At 42.8% G+C, this 18,421-nt stretch overlaps 4 non-coding genes across 4 annotated transcripts; 3 read left to right on the top strand and 1 right to left on the bottom strand.

Moving 5' to 3' along the window:
- Positions 1 to 1,997: 1,997 nt before the first annotated feature.
- Positions 1,998 to 2,069, bottom strand: trnap-agg (transfer RNA proline (anticodon AGG)). The gene has a single exon. It is a non-coding gene; the product is annotated as a tRNA-Pro (tRNA).
- A 1,772-nt stretch (positions 2,070 to 3,841) lies between these two features.
- On the top strand, positions 3,842 to 3,913 carry trnaq-cug (transfer RNA glutamine (anticodon CUG)). The gene has a single exon. It is a non-coding gene; the product is annotated as a tRNA-Gln (tRNA).
- A 3,619-nt stretch (positions 3,914 to 7,532) lies between these two features.
- Positions 7,533 to 7,604, top strand: trnap-agg (transfer RNA proline (anticodon AGG)). The gene has a single exon. It is a non-coding gene; the product is annotated as a tRNA-Pro (tRNA).
- Positions 7,605 to 16,220: 8,616 nt separating this feature from the next.
- On the top strand, positions 16,221 to 16,292 carry trnaq-uug (transfer RNA glutamine (anticodon UUG)). The gene has a single exon. It is a non-coding gene; the product is annotated as a tRNA-Gln (tRNA).
- Positions 16,293 to 18,421: the final 2,129 nt, after the last annotated feature.

Here is an 18,421-nt window from a genome sequence, read left to right on the forward strand (position 1 = left end):
CCATGCTGCAGGAGGCCCAGAGGACAGGAGACTCTGGATGTCTGATGGTGGAGTTTGGGGATTTTAAGGGTAGGTCAATGAAGGAGGTGTATGAGGACCCAAGCAAGGAGGCCCAGGCTCTCATCATCTACCTGAAGAAGGCAAAGGCCAGGCCTAACACCAATATGGCCCTTTTCAAAGCATAAGTGCTGAAGAGGCAGGCTCCAGCCCACGTGCCCACCACCACTGTGCCCACTGCATTTGTCCTCACTGCTGCTGTGCCCACTGCCACTGTGTCTGTTCCTCCTCCACCTACTGCCACTAAGAACAGGCCACTGCTGGCGACCAATGTGAAGGCCCTGTTGGCGCGGGGGAAGCATTTATTTGCTTCACAGCTGGCACAAAAGATTTTGGCTCCAGCCAAACCCTGTAAGTGATTTGCAAGCTTTAAAATCATTACAGTATATATTAGGCAGTATATATGTCTAACGAAAATACGTGTTCAACAGCTGCAGGACCACGTGTACATCCTGCGTCTGAGTCCGCAGCCCGGAGACAGCTCTTTACATGTGGTGAGTATCACTTAACGCATACAAGTGTGTTGGTGACATGTGCTTAGTGTTTTATGTTATTTTACAGACTCTGCTGCTACGGATTTTTTTGAGGAGGAAGATGACCTGGAGATGGCAACTGTAGCCTCGCAAGCTGAGGAACAACTTCCTCAAGGTATATAAATCTTAAACAATATTTTACAAACAATTACAAATAAAACAAAACAGTATTTTTTAAATGACATATTATTTTATTTCACAACACAGAGGAATGGCACTTCTCAGGTGTCAATCTACATTCACTCTTTGAGTGAACATCCTCAAAGGAAAAAAGATAATTTAAAGGTGTATGTAAAAGGTTTTATTTCATTTTTTATCGTAATCACTGACTAAAGCTCATTCTTCTCATCTCACACTTCCCCCACTCCCCTTGGAATAAGTGGCTGTTGTAGTGTTTGGTCTGCTTCGCTTCACACTTGGCTGATCCCATCTTTTTTTCTTCTTGTATTTCTTCTAATGGTGCTTGGATGAAAAACAGGATGATTTTCACTGCTTCCTTCCATCTTTTCATTATCATGTCATCTCTCTACTAATCATACATGCTTTGCAGTAAACCTTGTAATCGCAGTAGCTGTCCAGCAGAGCTGAGAAAGTCATGCAGTGAAAGTCTAAAACAATAAGATGATTTTGTTGTGTTTTTTTACGTAGGTCTGTCTCTGTTATACACACTAGGTTAGTGGTGAGCGCCAACCCTTGTAGTTTTGTTATTTAGTTAGGTTAGTCAGTGCCGCGTGCGTGAAGATTGCGGTTTCTTTTTCACCTTTTGTTTTGAGTAGGGTTAGGGTTAGCTTAAGGATTGTTTTTGTTTTATTATGTTCTTTCCTTTGGGTCCACTCTTTGTTTGTCTCCCAATCTTTTTTTATTATTATTGCATTGTACATAGCGCATACATTGTCCTGTTACTGGAACTAGTGGCTTCAGCTTTTTTTTGTGTAATAAAACCCAGTAATTTTTCTCTTTCAAAGTTTGTCTGACATGTTCTTCCAGTCCACTTCACATCTAGCAGCATATTAATATTTTAATGGTACGACATTCCCTAGGCCTTTTAAAGATCGTAACAGAGGCGGACGTCGTTCCTCTGCCGACACCCGGGATTGAACCAGGGACCTTTAGATTTTCAGTCTAACACTCTCCCAAATGAGCTATTTCGGCCAGGTACTTGTGCGGTTTAGCCAGCAGGCATGTCTGGGAGATCGCCAGTCATTTTCGAGAAGAGCAGAGCGAAGGTCCCAGAGAGAAAATGAGTTGCCCGTAAGGGGATCGAACCCTTGACCTTGGGGCTATTAGCACCACGCTCTAACCAACTGAGGTAACCAGCCTCTCTCTGGCTCATTTTATCCCCAATTTCTCCGAAATATCCTGGTTGCCCTAATCAGGCTGAAGAGATTAAAAGCAAAGGCTGAAAATGGGCTCATCCGGGATTTGAACCCGGGACCTCTCGCACCCTAAGCGAGAATCATACCCCTAGACCAACGAGCCTAAACATACGTCCTCCCTGCTGCTGCCGGGCCGAAAACATTTCAGCTTGCATGGCTTAAAGCGCAATTTTTTGATTAAATCTACAATTAAAAGGTAGCCAGTGCAAAGTTTCCAGCACAGAGGAAATGCGGCCTCTTTTTTTGTGGTCATTGGAAATCACGCTGCAGCACCTGCACACGAATAATGAGAAGCTTACTTACAGGAGCCTGGTCTGCAACACTGGACCCAGTTGATGTTGCAGGAGCAGAGGCAGCACTTGGCTGGACAGAAGGCTGTGGAGGAGACTGCAGAGGAGGCTGAGCAGGGCGCAGAGGAGGAGACTGCAGAGGAGGCTGGGCAGGGCGCAGAGGAGGAGACTGCAGAGGAGGCTGGGCAGGGCGCTGCAGTCCTGTGGGTGGCTGTAGTGAGGATGGTCCTGGTGCAGAGGGACAGGGGTTGAAGGCCTTGCTGGAAAGATGGGAGTTGCTCTTTCCAGTGGACAGGAAGCTCTGCAGGCGATTGGGACACCTGGCCAGGGGTCCACAATGTATACCGCGGCATACTGACCTACCGTTCGTCCTCCCAGATTATCGTAATGCCTCTATGATATGGAATAAACACACCAATACATCGCACATCACTCAGTTCGCTACACAGAGCTCAACATCGCACTTCACTCAGTTCGCTACACAGAGCTCAACACGCCACAGAAGAGAGAGAGTGAACGCGCCACAGGAGAGAGAGAGAGAATGAATGAACGCGCCACTCTCTTAAAACCAGCTGAACGGCCTTTGATTGGTTCTGGAACGTCGCCTCAATGATGACTAACGTCCGGCTCAGCCAATCACAGCAATCCTGCGAGCAGAGATAGTGAACTAGGGACGAAAGAGAAACACAATGAACATAAGGGCCAACACGTGAAACAGATCAGTGAAACAAAACACGTGGAATGTAACAGCCTCTCTTAGTCGAGGCGGTCCATTGACCAAACGCCAGCTCCTATCTACCTGATTCCACCTAGCCTCATCGCTATCTGGCTCTCAGACAGCCAGCTAGCAGGGTGTGTTTGTTCCATGGTGTAATGGTTAGCACTCTGGGCGTTGAATCCAGCGATCTGAGTTCAAATCTTGGTGGGACCTGCATTTGCCAGGAATGTGTACAGTACCTCGTTCGAAAAAACATTTTCGGCAGCACTGAGCCGCAAGAGCTCATCTAGGTAGTGCCCCTTGAAGGGGAGCGTAAAAAGGATGGACAGCACTGGAGAATGCAGGCATCGATCCCGCTACCTCTCACATGCTAAGCGAGCGCTCTACCATTTGAGCTAATTCCCCTCGATCATGGAGAGAAGGTGTCCATCGCTCTCAAAGACAAAGACGAGGTGCGATCCCTAGCACGTGTGCAGGTGCTGCAGCGTGATTTCCAATGACCACAAAAAAACAGGCCGCATTTCCTCTGTGCTGGCAACTTTGCACTGGCTACCTTTTAATTGTAGATTTAATCAAAAAATTGCGCTTTGAATCCAGCGATCCGAGTTCAAATCTCGGTGGAACCTTTTTAGGTTCTTTGCGGAAGGGAGGGAAAAAACAGAGGTGATGCGCAACTGCTGACGTGGCGGTGAAATTGGCACTCTCAAACCGAGTTGGAATTGGGGAAACATGGGCTTAAAAAGCAAAGGCTTCATTTGCTCCTTGCTATCGTGCTTCTGGACTCAATGACTTAAATCCTTGCTATCGTGCTTCTGGACTCAATGACTTAAATCTCTGCTGCTCATGGGAAAAGTTGACACACGCCAAGGTTCCATGGTGTAATGGTTAGCACTCTGGGCTCTGAATCCAGCGATCCGAGTTCAAATCTCGGTGGGACCTGCTTTTGCCAGGAATGTGTGCAGTACCTCGTTCGAAAAAACTTTTTCGGCAGCACTGAGCCGCAAGAGCTCATCTAGGTAGTGCCCCTTGAAGGGGGGCGTAAAAGGGATGGACAGCACTGGAGAATGCAGGCATCGATCCCACTACCTCTCGCTTGCGCCTACTGCTTCCTACCGATTGAGCCAAAGTAAGCCCAAAGTAAGCCCACGTGAGCCAATCGTGTTTTCTCTGCTGTGGCTTACTTTTGACCAATCGCGTTCTCTCCTGTGGCTTACTTTTGACCAATCGCCTTTCTCTCCTGTGGCTTACTTTTGACCAATCGCGTTTCTCTCCTGGCTCTGCTCCTGTGGCTTACTTTTGACCAATCGGCGACCGCTATTATTATCGTCATCTTTGCAATCTTTGCAACAGGTAAGTCTATTCTTCACGACTGTATAATCGATCATTATTTATTCATAAACAGTGTTTGTTTTTAGACAATTAAACATGCCAATAAAGCTAGCTAGCGTGTAATAGCACACGTTTTCTTCTGTACATGTGAACCTGCAACTTTACCATGATATACAGTAAAAAACATGTCACTACTGTCAAGATAATTAGCCGACCGCTAATTAAGCTATATCCTCCTTAAACTATTTTTTTGTTGTTGTTAATTTAGTATTTTTTTTGTGTCATTCATTACATTATTTTGAGCACAAGAAGATTTTTACTAAAGCCTTTAAAAAAAAAGTTTAATTCATATATGTTATACTATACTATGTTATACACCAGTATACATATTTATGTTATCTTTTTAAATACTATGTTATACATATTTAAAAAGACATGAATAGGCAAAAACAAGTGTTTTTTTGTTTCAACAAATGATTCTCAACTATGTTATAAAAGATATACCAAAACGATTTGATATACCATTTTAAGTTTTAGATCTGTTTGATGATCATATTATTATGAATTGTCATAAACGCCTTTATGTTATGTTTGGTGTTTCTTAGTAATCTCTGCCACAAAAGCTAAACAAAACAAAACGATTTAAGCATGGCATGATACCAGCAAGATTGTACCAAGAAGTGTTATTTATTTTCTTATTAATAAGTTCATCACACTATTGACAATTTGTACACAAGGCAATTCAAAGTGATTCACAGTTGTATAAAAACAATAATGCTTATGCTCATAATAATAATAATCATTAATTATTATAATATTATAATAATTAATTACATATAAAACAAAAGCTGTAGTAAAATACTTTCAGTTGGAATATGACAGCTATGTAACGTTCTGTTTATGCCTGTGTCCTTTCAGATTATGTATGCATACCCGGTTTTACGAAGAACCTCTGAGGGTCGACTCCTTATGGGGCCAACTGAGGAGGCCAATAGGAGGAAGATCGTGTTGGCAGGGAGGGCCAGGTGTAAGGAGTAGGTCCTGGCTGAGGCCACTGCCTTTGTGAGGCAGAATGGAGGGAATCCTGGAGACCAGTTCCTGGTTCTGGCTCACTGCAAGATCCAGTTTGGGAAACACCAGGGTCAGAGGTTCCTGTGGCTGCTGGAGAACTCACTGGGGTATGCCTGCTATCTGGTCAGCAGCATTTTGGGGGAGGAGAAGAGGGACAACCCGCTGTCGGACAACAAACACCTGTTCCTCAGATACACCTCGCAGATCAGGGAGGTAGGCGAGGCTGTGGAGGTGTATCATATAAAACAGGCCATGCTGCAGGAGGCCCAGAGGACAGGAGACTCTGGATGTCTGATGGTGGAGTTTGGGGATTTTAAGGGTAGGTCAATGAAGGAGGTGTATGAGGACCCAAGCAAGGAGGCCCAGGCTCTCATCACCTACCTGATGAAGGCAAAGGCAAGGCCTAACACCAATATGGCCCTTTTCAAAGCATACGTGCTGAAGAGGCAGGCTCCAGCCCACGTGCCCACCACCACTGTGCCCACTGCATCTGTCCTCACTGCTGCTGTGCCCACTGCCACTGTGTCTGTTCCTCCTCCACCTACTGCCACTAAGAACAGGCCACTGCTGGCGACCAATGTGAAGGCCCTGTTGGCGCGGGGGAAGCATTTATTTGCTTCACAGCTGGCACAAAAGATTTTGTCTCCAGCCAAACCCTGTAAGTGATTTGCAAGCTTTAAAATCATTACAGAATATATTATGCAGTATATATGTCTAACAAAAATACGTGTTCAACAGCTGCAGGACCACATGTACATCCTGCGTCTGAGTCCGCAGCCCGGAGACAGCTCTTTACATGTGGTGAGTATCACTTAACGTATACAAGTGTGTTGGTGACATGTGCTTAGTGTTTTATGTTATTTTACAGACCCTGCTGCTACGGATTTTTTTGAGGAGGAAGATGACCTGGAGATGGCAACTGTAGCCTCGCAAGCTGAGGAACAACTTCCTCAAGGTATGTAAATCTTAAACAATATTTTACAAACAATTACAAATAAAACAAAACAGTATTTTTTAAATGACATATTATTTTATTTCACAACACAGAGGAATGGCACTTCTCAGGTGTCAATCTACATTCACTCTTTGAGTGAACATCCTCAAAGGAAAAAAGATAATTTAAAGGTGTATGTAAAAGGTTTTATTTCATTTTTTATCGTAATCACTGACTAAAGCTCATTCTTGTCATCTCACACTTCCCCACTCCCCTTGGAATAAGTGGCTGTTGTAGTGTTTGGTCTGCTTCGCTTCACACTTGGCTGATCCCATATTTTTTTCTCTTGTATTTCTTCTAATGGTGCTTGGATGAAAAACAGGATGATTTTCACTGCTTCCTTCCATCTTTTCATCATCATGTCATCTCTCTACTAATCATACATGCTTTGCAGTAAACCTTGTAATCGCAGTAGCTGTCCAGCAGAGCTGAGAAAGTCATGCAGCGAAAGTCTAAAACAATAAGATAATTTTGTTGTGTTTTTTTACGCTCCAGCCACTGCAGGCTCGAGAGGCCCTGCTCTGTGCTACTGCCCCTGCTCCTGCCCCTTATCCTGCTCCTCCAGCATTGTGGACCCCTGGCCAGGTGTCCCATTCGCTAGCAGAGCTTCCTGTCCACTGGAAAGAGCAACTCCCATCTTTCCAGCAAGGCCTTCAACCCCTGTCCCTCTGCACCAGGACCATCCTCACTACAGCCACCCACAGGACTGCAGCGCCCTGCCCAGCCTCCTCTGCAGTCTCCTCCTCTGCGCCCTGCCCAGCCTCCTCTGCAGTCTCCTCCTCTGCGCCCTGCCCAGCCTCCTCTGCAGTCTCCTCCTCTGAGCTCTGCCCAGCCTCCTCTGCAGTCTCCTCCTCTGCGCCCTGCTCAGCCTCCTCTGCAGTCTCCTCCACAGCCTTCTGTCCAGCCAAGTGCTGCCTCTGCTCCTGCAACATCAACTGGGTCCAGTGTTGCAGACCAGGCTCCTGTAAGTAAGCTTCTCATTATTCGTGTGCAGGCGCTGCAGCGTGATTTCCAATGACCACAAAAAAAGAGGCCGCATTTCCTCTGTGCTGGAAACTTTGCACTGGCTACCTTTTAATTGTAGATTTAATAAAAAAATTGCGCTTTAAGCCATGCAAGCTGAACTGTTTGCGGCCCGGCAGCAGCAGGGAGGATGTATGTTTCGGCTCGTTGGTCTAGGGGTATGATTCTCGCTTAGGGTGCGAGAGGTCCCGGGTTCAAATCCCGGACGAGCCCATTATTAGGCTTTGCTTTTAATCTCTTCAGCCTGATTAGGGCAACCAGGATATTTCTGAGTTGGTTAGAGCGTGGTGCTAATAACGCCAAGGTCGCGGGTTCGATCCCCGTACGGGCCAATCATTTTCTCTCTGGGACCTTCGCTCTGCTCTTCTCGAAAATGACGGGCGGTCTCCCAGACATCCCTGCTGGCTAAACCATACAAGTACCTGGCCGAAATGGCGGTACCTGACAGCCGTGCGTCTGTAAAATCTATCCAATACAATGTCGAGCTCCATCTTTTACAAAACCAATTACGTTACGAGCTCCATTTTTGGCCGTGCAATGAAATGTCAAGGTCCATTTTTCATAGACAAATCACCGCACACAGTCCATTTTTGTCCATCTTTGAGTTTGAGCAGATTCCATCCAATCTCCGCTCATATTCTCTTTTTTGGCAGTCCAATGAAATGGCAATGTCCATTTTTCATACACCGATCACCACACGTTGAGCATAAACGCATCACCGCTGTAATTTATATTCCGCTCAGGTAACGTTATGTTATTTATAGTTATTGTATTTATTGTTAATAAACGTTTTCTGTATTTTAGGAATAGCAAGATTGCTCCGTAAAACGATCAGGTAAGTTAACGTTAGCTGTAATTGTAAGTAATAAGGTATAATTGTCGCAGCTCAATTTGTAATGTAAATAGTTTTATTCGATTTTGTCTGACTTTGTGTAACTTCAGTCAGCAAGCAAACCTTATTTTTTTTGTATAGGTAACGTTAGCTAACGTTATGTTAACTATAGCTAACGTTATCATCGAGCTTGGCAATTGTACATTTTTGTCAGTAACGAAACTTATTTTGTTTTCTGACAGGATTAACTAGTAAAATAGCATATCTGATAGTGTTTGTTACTTTATAGGAAATGGATAAATCAATGTACAATAAATCTCATTGTACTAGTCTACTGTAACACTGGCATAAAATGTAACAAAATAAATTTGGATAATGTCTCTACCTGTTGGGTGCTATTTTAACTTTTATACACTTGTGGTAAAAAATGACAAGTCATAAGTGAATGGATGAGAATACAATAAGTATATAAAATAAAATTCAGGCACATGTTCATTTTAACACATGGGCACAGTTGAAATAACACAATGTTTAATCTGAGTATTTGTTATAGTCAAAATAATCCATAACAGTTACATTATACGTTTTACTACAAAACAATTTGTATGAGCCCAGGTCAATGAGGCATACAGGCCATAAATAGCAAATAGAAGTTCAAAATTTGTAATGTTTACAAAAACTCTATCACAAGATCTATCACAACATTAGGTGATGATATATACAGTATGCATTATTTTGGATTTATAAACTGCTATAATGTGGCGGTCATTTTGGACCAGGAAAAATTACCACGTAGTCAATTTTTGTCAATCTTTGAGCACAAACACCGCTTAATTATTTATATCCCGCTGTTATTTATATTCCGCTCAGGTATGTTATTTATAGTTATTGTATTTATTGTTAATGAAATGGCTTACGTTTTCTGTTTTTTAGGAATAGTAAGATTGCCTCCGTAAAACATCTCTGTAATCCCTCATTTTGGGCCCTTGCCATGATGACTTAATGTAATTACACTATAACATGAATAAAACTGCGTATCTGTCATTACAGAAAATGTCCAAACAACAATCCAAAAGCCACAAGGATATGGATGATACTGAGTGGGTCTCGCGCTTTAGGTCTTTTGCCTCCACTGGTGTCTGGTCATCAGATGCAGGTAACCGACCTGCTCCAAGGCAAAAGAAGTGGTACAGTCTGTATCAGAAGGTATGTAGAAAAAGTATCAAAAGGAATATATATATATATATATATATATATATATATATATATATATATATATATATATATTAATTTTGAGTAGTAGACATATTATATTTTCAGTATGTACAGTATGAGCATAAAACAAGAACTTGTACAAATAAATATAAGTGGCATCTTTTGTTTTGTTTACAGATAGAGAAGTGCCCTCTGCAGCTGAAAGGACAGCTAACGCTTTTCTCCCAGCCACAGATGTGTTTGTGTGGATTTCATCCTCATAAGGTAGGCTAATTTGGGCTCTTTCAGTTTAACTACAGTTGATGCAGTGTGCACACAATATAAAGATGTGGTATTTCTTAACATTAATGTATTCTTGGACAATTTCTGTTGTTTCTATCTGGGTTGGTTTGGCAACAGGTCTGTTCCACAGCAGAGGAAATTGCGTAGTAGGTAAAAGAAGGTCATAACGTTGAAACTAACTACATCACTAATAACTGAATAAAAAAACACACATCTAAATTTGTCACGTCATTTGCATGAAAGGGGTTCTTATACATTATTGTTTATACTATTAACATGGAATAGAACAGTAGTATTGTGCTTTCTTTAAATCACTGGTGATTTTGTCCATCATCTTTCTAAGTCTCTCATACTGTATTTCATACTGTATATATGCACTGTTTTATACATTTTTGTTATGCAGCAGCAAGTGCCTACAGCCTCATCTAGACCCACAAGCAGTGCAGACCAATCACCTAGTGGGCAATGTAGCTCCTTAATGGTAGGTAGATTTTATAGCTTTATGTGAGAGAGAATTCATAACGGAAATATTTTATATTTTTGTCATATTTCAGCTGCCAACCACTGCTCCAGTAGAACGTCCCACAGCTGACACTACACCCGCAAGTTTGGTGAAAAGGCCCAAGCTCACCCTTTCCTCGGTACATATGATGGCATGTGTTTTAAAATGGTTCACAGTTGTCATATTAATACTTCTCTCTTTAAAGTTTAATAAGTCCAGATTTGGTGGAAAGCATGTGGAGAGTACAAAGCCAAATTTACATGTTGGACGGAAAGCTCATGCAAGTAATGAATAATTATTATTTCTTTGCTACAAAAAAAATTCCAATGATACAATATTTTTATACCTTGTATTTTTAGAGTCATTCAACCACTGCTACAAATGCAGCTGCCCGTGTGTGTGAGGCTCCAGTGCTAGCAGGTGGTCCTCCTCAAACCATCTCTCCACCACAGCTTCCAAGTGCAGAATCATTTTTTCTTGCTCCTCCATTACCGCCTCCAAAACAACTGCATCGGCCAGTGGAGGGGCAGAGTTTAGGAGTGGATGTGGTAAAACATTGCACTTGTTACTATGTTTGGTTAGTATTTTTTGTCTTTATTTGACCTGTCCTTTTCTGTCTACAGAGCGCATTCCAGCCTGAGCACTCTGCTGCAGTTCCTCTCCTGTGGCCTAAAACCATGCCCCAGGAGGATCACCAATGGGTCTCCACAGGATTGTTCAGAGTTGGTGCTCTTGGGAATTTGGAGCTCCAGGACCATCTCCAGTTGTGGTATTTCCCTCCACAGCCATCCCTTATTTACCACCAGGCACCAACATCAGCCAGATTTTTTGCCCATCCCTTACTGCTGTGGATGCCGTATAGGCTGTGGAAAGTCAGGCTGCTGTGCGCGGACCAAGCCTGTAAAAGCCCTCTGACTAGTGGAGGTCTTCCCAGACGGGTGCGTCAGGTCCTTGACATTGACCGCTTTTACAACCTGGTCACAGAGACTCTGATTTGCTCCAAGTGCCGCCGCAGCTACCTGTCTTGGAATAGCGAAATACTTGAGCAGCTGGACATGGCCCATCGTTCTGAGTTTAGGGTCATTCTTACCCGCCGGTATGTTACATTATTGTGTGATTTTTGTCAGTTGCTTATCCATGTATATTTAATTTATTTCTTATTACAGATATGCCTGTGACATCAGGGTGATACGCCTCCTATCGGGAACGTGGTCTGGGGAATGGCCCTGTCCGACTGATTGGCCAATTCAAAGAGAACCACAGTGAAGAGTGGCTGAAAAGGGTTGCGCGGTATACCAGCGAGTGTGCTTCTTTTACCAGCAAAAGTTGTCTGATGCCACCAACATTTGAAGAGCCTCCCCAACCTGTGGCAATTCCCAGCTATAAGTGGCTTTCAGTGGTGTACAGCCAAGACATCCTGTTCAGGCTGGAGGATATCAAGGCTAGTATCACCTCCACTTATGGATCCATCTTAAAACTGGATTCCACCAGAAAGGTACATCTTTAATTATTATTGTATTGAGGTTATGCAAATTCTATTTATATTTAAATCTAAATAGAAATGGAACCTCAAATGAATGAACAACTTAAACAATAACATAAGATGGAATGTCAAATTGAGGGGACAATTCAAAGATTAAAACAAGAATAACATTGCAGAGATAACCACAAAATTTTGTTTATGACATTACACGCATAAGCTCTATATTAATGCAATAGAACCATTGAAGGTGTTGCTACTATTGGTTTAATATATATGTTTGTTTTAGATCACCAAAAAGCTCTCAGGACCGGCAAAAGGCACTGCACAGTGGCTGACATCCGTTGGTAACGAGATGGGTCAAGTGCTCATCAGTGTCTTGACTGCTGGTGAGGGACCAGGTTTGGATCTTATGGCAGCTGGCTTGGTAGACAGGTATGTTACCTGTAATACATTTTCACTTACATGTAATTTAACTTGTCCTTAGTTTAGAAGTTAGTTTGATGATGAAATTCTTTAATTATTTTTGATAATTATTTCTCGCAGGTATAAAGCTGCCGGTGTAGACCCTCCTGTTGCTCTCTATGTGGACTGTGGCTGCTGCAAGGATGTGGGTGAGACCAAGCTGAAGGCCAGATTTGCTGGATGGCCTAACTTGATTGTTCGCCTCGACATCTGGCACTATATGCGACGCCTGGCTGTGGGATGCACCACTGATGGTGTGGCGCTGTACACACAGACTGGCACCATCACCAAGGGAGGAGTGCAACTGCAGACACTGCGCTGTGCCAGAGGTCCTACATCTTTGGAGTCATTCCACTGTCATTTAAACCGGTTCATTCCAGGTACGTGCAACTCAATAATGTTTATGTTTAACAGAAATACTTGACCTTATTCCTTTTGCCGTTTTTTTGTATTTACTTTAGGAAACAGTGCAAGCTTGCTCAACTTCCAGATCTACCTACTAGATGGGCTACATCGCTGGAACCACAACAGGGCAGCAGCTGCTCTGGAGGCAGAGACCTCGGGCCTGCGCATATACTCGGGCGAGCTGGTTCACAGCGTTAATAAATATTATGAGAAGGTTTTTGGCAGGAAGCTGATTCGTTCTTTTACACCACCCGCGAAGTACACAGGTATTCATATTTAATATTGTATGTTTATGCTCATAGTTCTTTCTCTGTTTCTATGTAGTTTTTTTTTTTTTTAAATATTGGTTTTGCATTTTCAGGTGAACTGATTGGAGTGCAGTATCTGTTGAGGCAGAACAATGAACCTCTACAGTGTATGGCGCCAGACTCCGAGGAGGCAAATACATTGCTGGAGCAGTTGGAAGAGCCAGTAGAGACTGATGAGGGCTTTGAAGAACTTGTACATATTGAGGTCACTCTTGCGGATTAACTTTTGGACACATCTGATATGATCTCAGTGCTACCTGCTTCTTGTGCTCCTGAGCTTTCTGGTCAGTCCGCTCCTCCTGTCCAGTCCACTCACCTGCTGGGGGTCCCATCTGCACCCGCTCCTCCTGTCCAGTCCACTCACCTACTGGGGGTCCAAAATGCGTCTGCTCCTCCTGTCCAGTCCACTCACCTGCTGGGGGTCCAACATGCGTCTGCTCCTCCTGCCCAGTCCACTCACCTGCTGGGGGTCCAACATGCGTCTGCTCCTCCTGTCCAGTCCACTCACCTGCTGGGGGTCCAACATGCGTCTGCACCTCCTGTCCAGTCCACTCACCTGCTGGGGGTCCAACATGCGTCTGCTCCTCCTTCCCAGTCCACTCACCTGCTGGGGGTCCAACATGCGTGTGCTCCTCCTGTCCAGTCCACTCACCTGCTGGGGGTCCAACATGCGTCTGCTCCTCCTGTCCAGTCCACTCACCTGCTGGGGGTCCCATCTGCACCCGCTCCTCCTGTCCAGTCCACTCACCTGCTGGGGGTCCAACATGCGTCTGCTCCTCCTGTCCAGTCCACTCACCTGCTGGGGGTCCCATCTGCACCCGCTCCTCCTGTCCAGTCCACTCACCTGCTGGGGGTCCCGTCTGCACCCTCTCCTCCTGTCCAGTCCACTCACCTGCTGGGGGTCCAACATGCGTCTGCTCCTCCTGTCCAGTTCGCTCACCTGCTGGGGGTCCAACATGCGTCTGCTCCTCCTGTCCAGTCCACTCACCTGCTCGGGGTCCCGTCTGGGTTACCTGGACAATCTACATCTTCAGAGCAAGTTGTAAGAGAAATACCAGTATGCTTTATATTTATTGATGTTTGACCTTCTTGAAATACTTCAAATCTAATGTAATACTTCCTCCTAGGCCGTGGATGAACAGAGTTTGGCAGGAATGGATCGTGTTGATGAGCTTGCGGAATACTTGGTGGAGCTAAGAAATGAAAAAGGCCTCACTCTTACCAATCAGCAGGCCAGTACCATTGTGGGTCTTTGGCAGAACTTAGAGCAACACGATGAGCACCGGATTTCTTACGCTGCTCGACATCAGGAGAGACTGCTCACTGGTCGGTTTAGGTCTCCGAAAAAGAAGGCTGTATTTGCAGGAGTTGAAAGCACAAAAAGGTGTATACTTGGTTCTACTGGTTCAGCGGCCAAACTGCAGCCGTCTTGTAGAAACAATATTTATCAGATTGTGCAACATTCATAATAGCCCCAAGAAAATTGGACACCAAACCCTTTCAAGATGGTCACTAATTCTAAATGATTATAAAAAGATTCGACAGCTCATTTTAATCAACGGCATTATTATGAAAGATACAACTCTGCAACTTGTTACTGTAAATCAGACCACGTTGATACAGTGGCATAACAAAAGATTCAAGGCACAAGAAGTTGCAATTCTGATGCAAGGGTTGGTACTGCCTGATGAACGCCCTGTTGCCAGTGAACCACTACTCCCAGTAAACACTAGGCCCACTCAAGTCACACCACACATGCATGAACACACTTACAACATGCCACCTGACACGGCTGGGTTGGCAAAAACCAAGCTAGTTGTCAAAGATAGAGCTGAGCTGAGAACCATACAGCCAAAACAACATACAGCTCGGCCAGTAGTTTTTTACATGCCACTAATAGTGCCACCAACCACCACAGCAAGTAGCATTCTGCTTCTGCCGCCACCCCAGACCACTGCACCCAGTAGAGTTTGCACACCACATTCTGAGAGCACAACTGGCCCTTGTCAAATGCAAGACACTCCACAAAAAGAAAAGCGTAAATACACTAGAACAGTCACATCCAACAGATGCACTAAATGTGGAGAGCCACGCACCACAGACACTGGCCATAGCCAGTTCAAAGGCAGAATTTACTGCCCAAACAGGGAGACCCTAACCAAAGAGCAGTGGCTTAGAATGATGAGAAAATAGTACATCATTGTATTTTATGTTGTGAAGATTTTGTTTTTATTATAGTAAAATATTTAGTTGTTTTGCAAAACTAATACCGAAATAATTGCACTATTTTTTATTTGATTTTTTTATTTTTTATAAATTTTTTTTATTCAATTTGATTGTGATTCATTGTGCTGCCCACAACATATACACAAACTGTTGTATTTGTTCTAGGTTAATGGGTTGTATATAGTTCAGTTCTGTTTGTTTGTTTTCTTTTTACTTGTAAATAGTGATTTATTTTAAATACTATACCAAACGTGATTTGTTTGTACATATTTTGTTGAATGTTGTATATTTGTATGTATATTATAAATTGTACATTATATGTTTTATATTTCGACGTGAAAAGAATAGGCAAGGCAAGGCAAGGCACATTTTTTAAATATTTTATTGATCTGTTTTATGTTTATTGTTTTGTTAATGGCTGATAGTGACAGTGATGTGATATAGCAGGCTTAGGTGGAGTGTTCGAAGTCAAATTACATAAAAGAAGAGATACATGCAGAATGCCCATACTGTTTATTTATTTTTTAAATCAAGGTTACAGTAATAGGTGGTAGTTTACTATTAATCATTATTAGATACTCCTGCAATATATCAGTACACTAAATGTTCTTCCATTCTACCATTTGATAATACTGGGTCATCAATGCAGAGTGTTTATAAAGTTAGATCATTGGGAAGTCCCTAAAAATGTGGTTCAGTACCTCCTTTTGATCAAAAGAAGAAAAAATTTAAATGCAATGTGTTAATAATTGAATACATTGTTAATTGCCTGCAAGCTGAACTGCATCCCTTATATTGCACTAAATAAATCTTGAAATGAATAAAAAAGACATTAGACCCAGCAAGAAAACTCATGTTCTCATGTTCATGTTCAAAAATCTCTGTGATTTTTCTCCTCCCCTCGCGCCCCTCCCCCTCAATTCTTCCCCATCTTATACAGACTATTGTTCCCCAGCTTTAGCTCAGTTGGGAGAGCGTTAGACTGAAGATCTAAAGGTCCCTGGTTCAATCCCGGGTTTCGGCAGAGGAACAACCTCTGCCTCTTTTAGTCTACCTGATTCCACCTAGCCTCATCGCTATCTGCATCTCAGACAGCCAGCTAGCAGAATGTGTTGGTTCCATGGTGTAATGGTTAGCACTCTGGGCTTTGAATCCAGTGATCCGAGTTCAAATCTCGGTGGGATCTGCATTTGCCAGGAATGTGTGCAGTACCTCGTTCGAGAAAACATTTTCGGCAGCACTGAGCCGCAAGAGCTCATCTAGGTAGTGCCCCTTGAAGGGGGGCGTAAAAAGGATGGACAGCACTGGAGAATGCAGTCATCGATCCCGCTACCTCTCAATTGCGCTTGCTGCTTCCTACCGATTGAGCTAAAGTAAGCCCGAAGTAAGCCCACGTGAGCCAATCGCGTTTCTCTGCTGTGGCTTACTTTTGACCAATCGCGTTTCTCTCCTGTGGCTTACTTTTGACCAATCGCGTTTCTCTCCTGTGGCTTACTTTTGACCAATCGCGTTTCTCTCCCATGGCTTACTTTTGACCAATCGTGTTTCTCTTCTGTGACGTACTTTTGACCAATCAGCGGCTCCTATTATTGTCATCTTTGCAACAGGTAAGGCTATTCTTCATTACTGTATAATCGTTTAATATTTATTCATATACATTGTGTATTTTTGGAAAATTAGACATGCCAACATAGCTAGCTAGCGTGTATATTACAGGTTTACTTCAGTACCTGTGAACCTGTAACTTTTCCCATGATAAAATACAGAAAAGAAAACATGTAGCTACTGTTAAGTTAATTAGCCGGCCGCTAATTAAGCTATATCCTCCTGAGGCCAAAAAAAGCTTAGTTAATAAATTAGTATTTTGTGTGTCATTACATTGTTTAGAGCATAAGAAAGTTTTTTGCAAAAACGTTTTTTTTTTTTTTATAATGTTCATATAGGTTATACTATGTCTTCTGTATAGGACACTACTAGGACTCATTTTTTATTATTATTTTATTTAAAAAGATGTGATCTAAAAAAAACATTGTTTTTGCCTATTCATGTCTTTAAATAAAATAATAATAAAAAATGAGTCCTAGTGTCCTCTACAGAAGACATAGTATAACCTATATGAACATTATTTAAAAAAAAAAACGTTTTTGCAAAAAACTTTCTTATGCTCTAAACAATGTAATGACACACATAATACTAAATTAACTAAACTTTTTTTGGTCTCAGGAGGATATAGCTTAATTATATCAGTGTTTTATATCCTGAAATTGTTTAGGTTTCAGGATTTTATATACCAAACTTTGTATGAAGATGATTCCCAACTATGTTATAAAAGATAACAGAATAATTTGATATAGACTTCCATTTTGCTTTATGCAATATGTGTGTAAAATGGCCATAAGCGGGTTTTTCCATTTTATACAATGTATCTATGTATCTAATTTGCATATTAATGTATTCTTGGGGCAACATGTAATGAAAAAAGAAGTGTAATAATGGGAGTTAGTAGTAATTGCCAAGATTTTCATAATAATATCTAATATTTCATATAATTTCTTTCCATATTGTCACCCAAAATGCCTGATAAACATGATTTAAGTCCTGCTGTGTAGTTTGCTAAATTATTGTAACACACTTAACATACAGGTATCTTTTAGATTGACAGAGGTAATAGTCTCTTTCTGATTTTCATTTCAGAAAATGTACGCATACCCCGTTTTTCGTCGCCAGTCAGCAACATCAAACCGTCTCCTCATGGCGCCATCGGCGGAGGCGAAGCAACTTCAAAATGTGGTGTCTGGAAGGGCCAAATCGAAGGAGGAGGTGCTGGCAGAGGCAAGTACTTTTGTCTGCACAAACGGTGGAGATCCCAGTGACCAGTTTTTAGTACTGGCTCACTGCAAACTTCAGTTTGGGAAGTACCAGGATCAGAGATTTAGATGGCTCCTGGAAAACTCTCTGGGGTACGCAGTGTATTTGGTGCTCAGCATTTCCAGTGAGAAAGCGCAGACAACCCCCCTGTCAGAAAATAAACAACTGTTTACAGTACACTTCTCATATTAGAGAGATGGCAGAAGAAGTAGAGAAGTATAAGAGGAAACAGGAAATGCAAGCAGAAGCCCGGGCAACTGGAGACCAGGGCTGCTTGATGGTGGAGTTTGGTGACTTTCAGGGCCGGTCCATGAAGGATGTTTATGAAGACCAGAGCAATGAGGTCGAATCCCTCATCAGGTACTTGGTTAAGGCAGATGCCAGGCCCAACACTAACATGGCCATTTTCAAGGCGTATGTCCTGAAAAGACGGGCTTCTGATATGGG

Source organism: Siphateles boraxobius, unplaced genomic scaffold, assembly GCF_051911475.1.
Source record: "Siphateles boraxobius isolate OS27281-9 unplaced genomic scaffold, OSU_SipBor_1 19, whole genome shotgun sequence".
Lineage (NCBI taxonomy): Eukaryota > Metazoa > Chordata > Actinopteri > Cypriniformes > Leuciscidae > Siphateles > Siphateles boraxobius.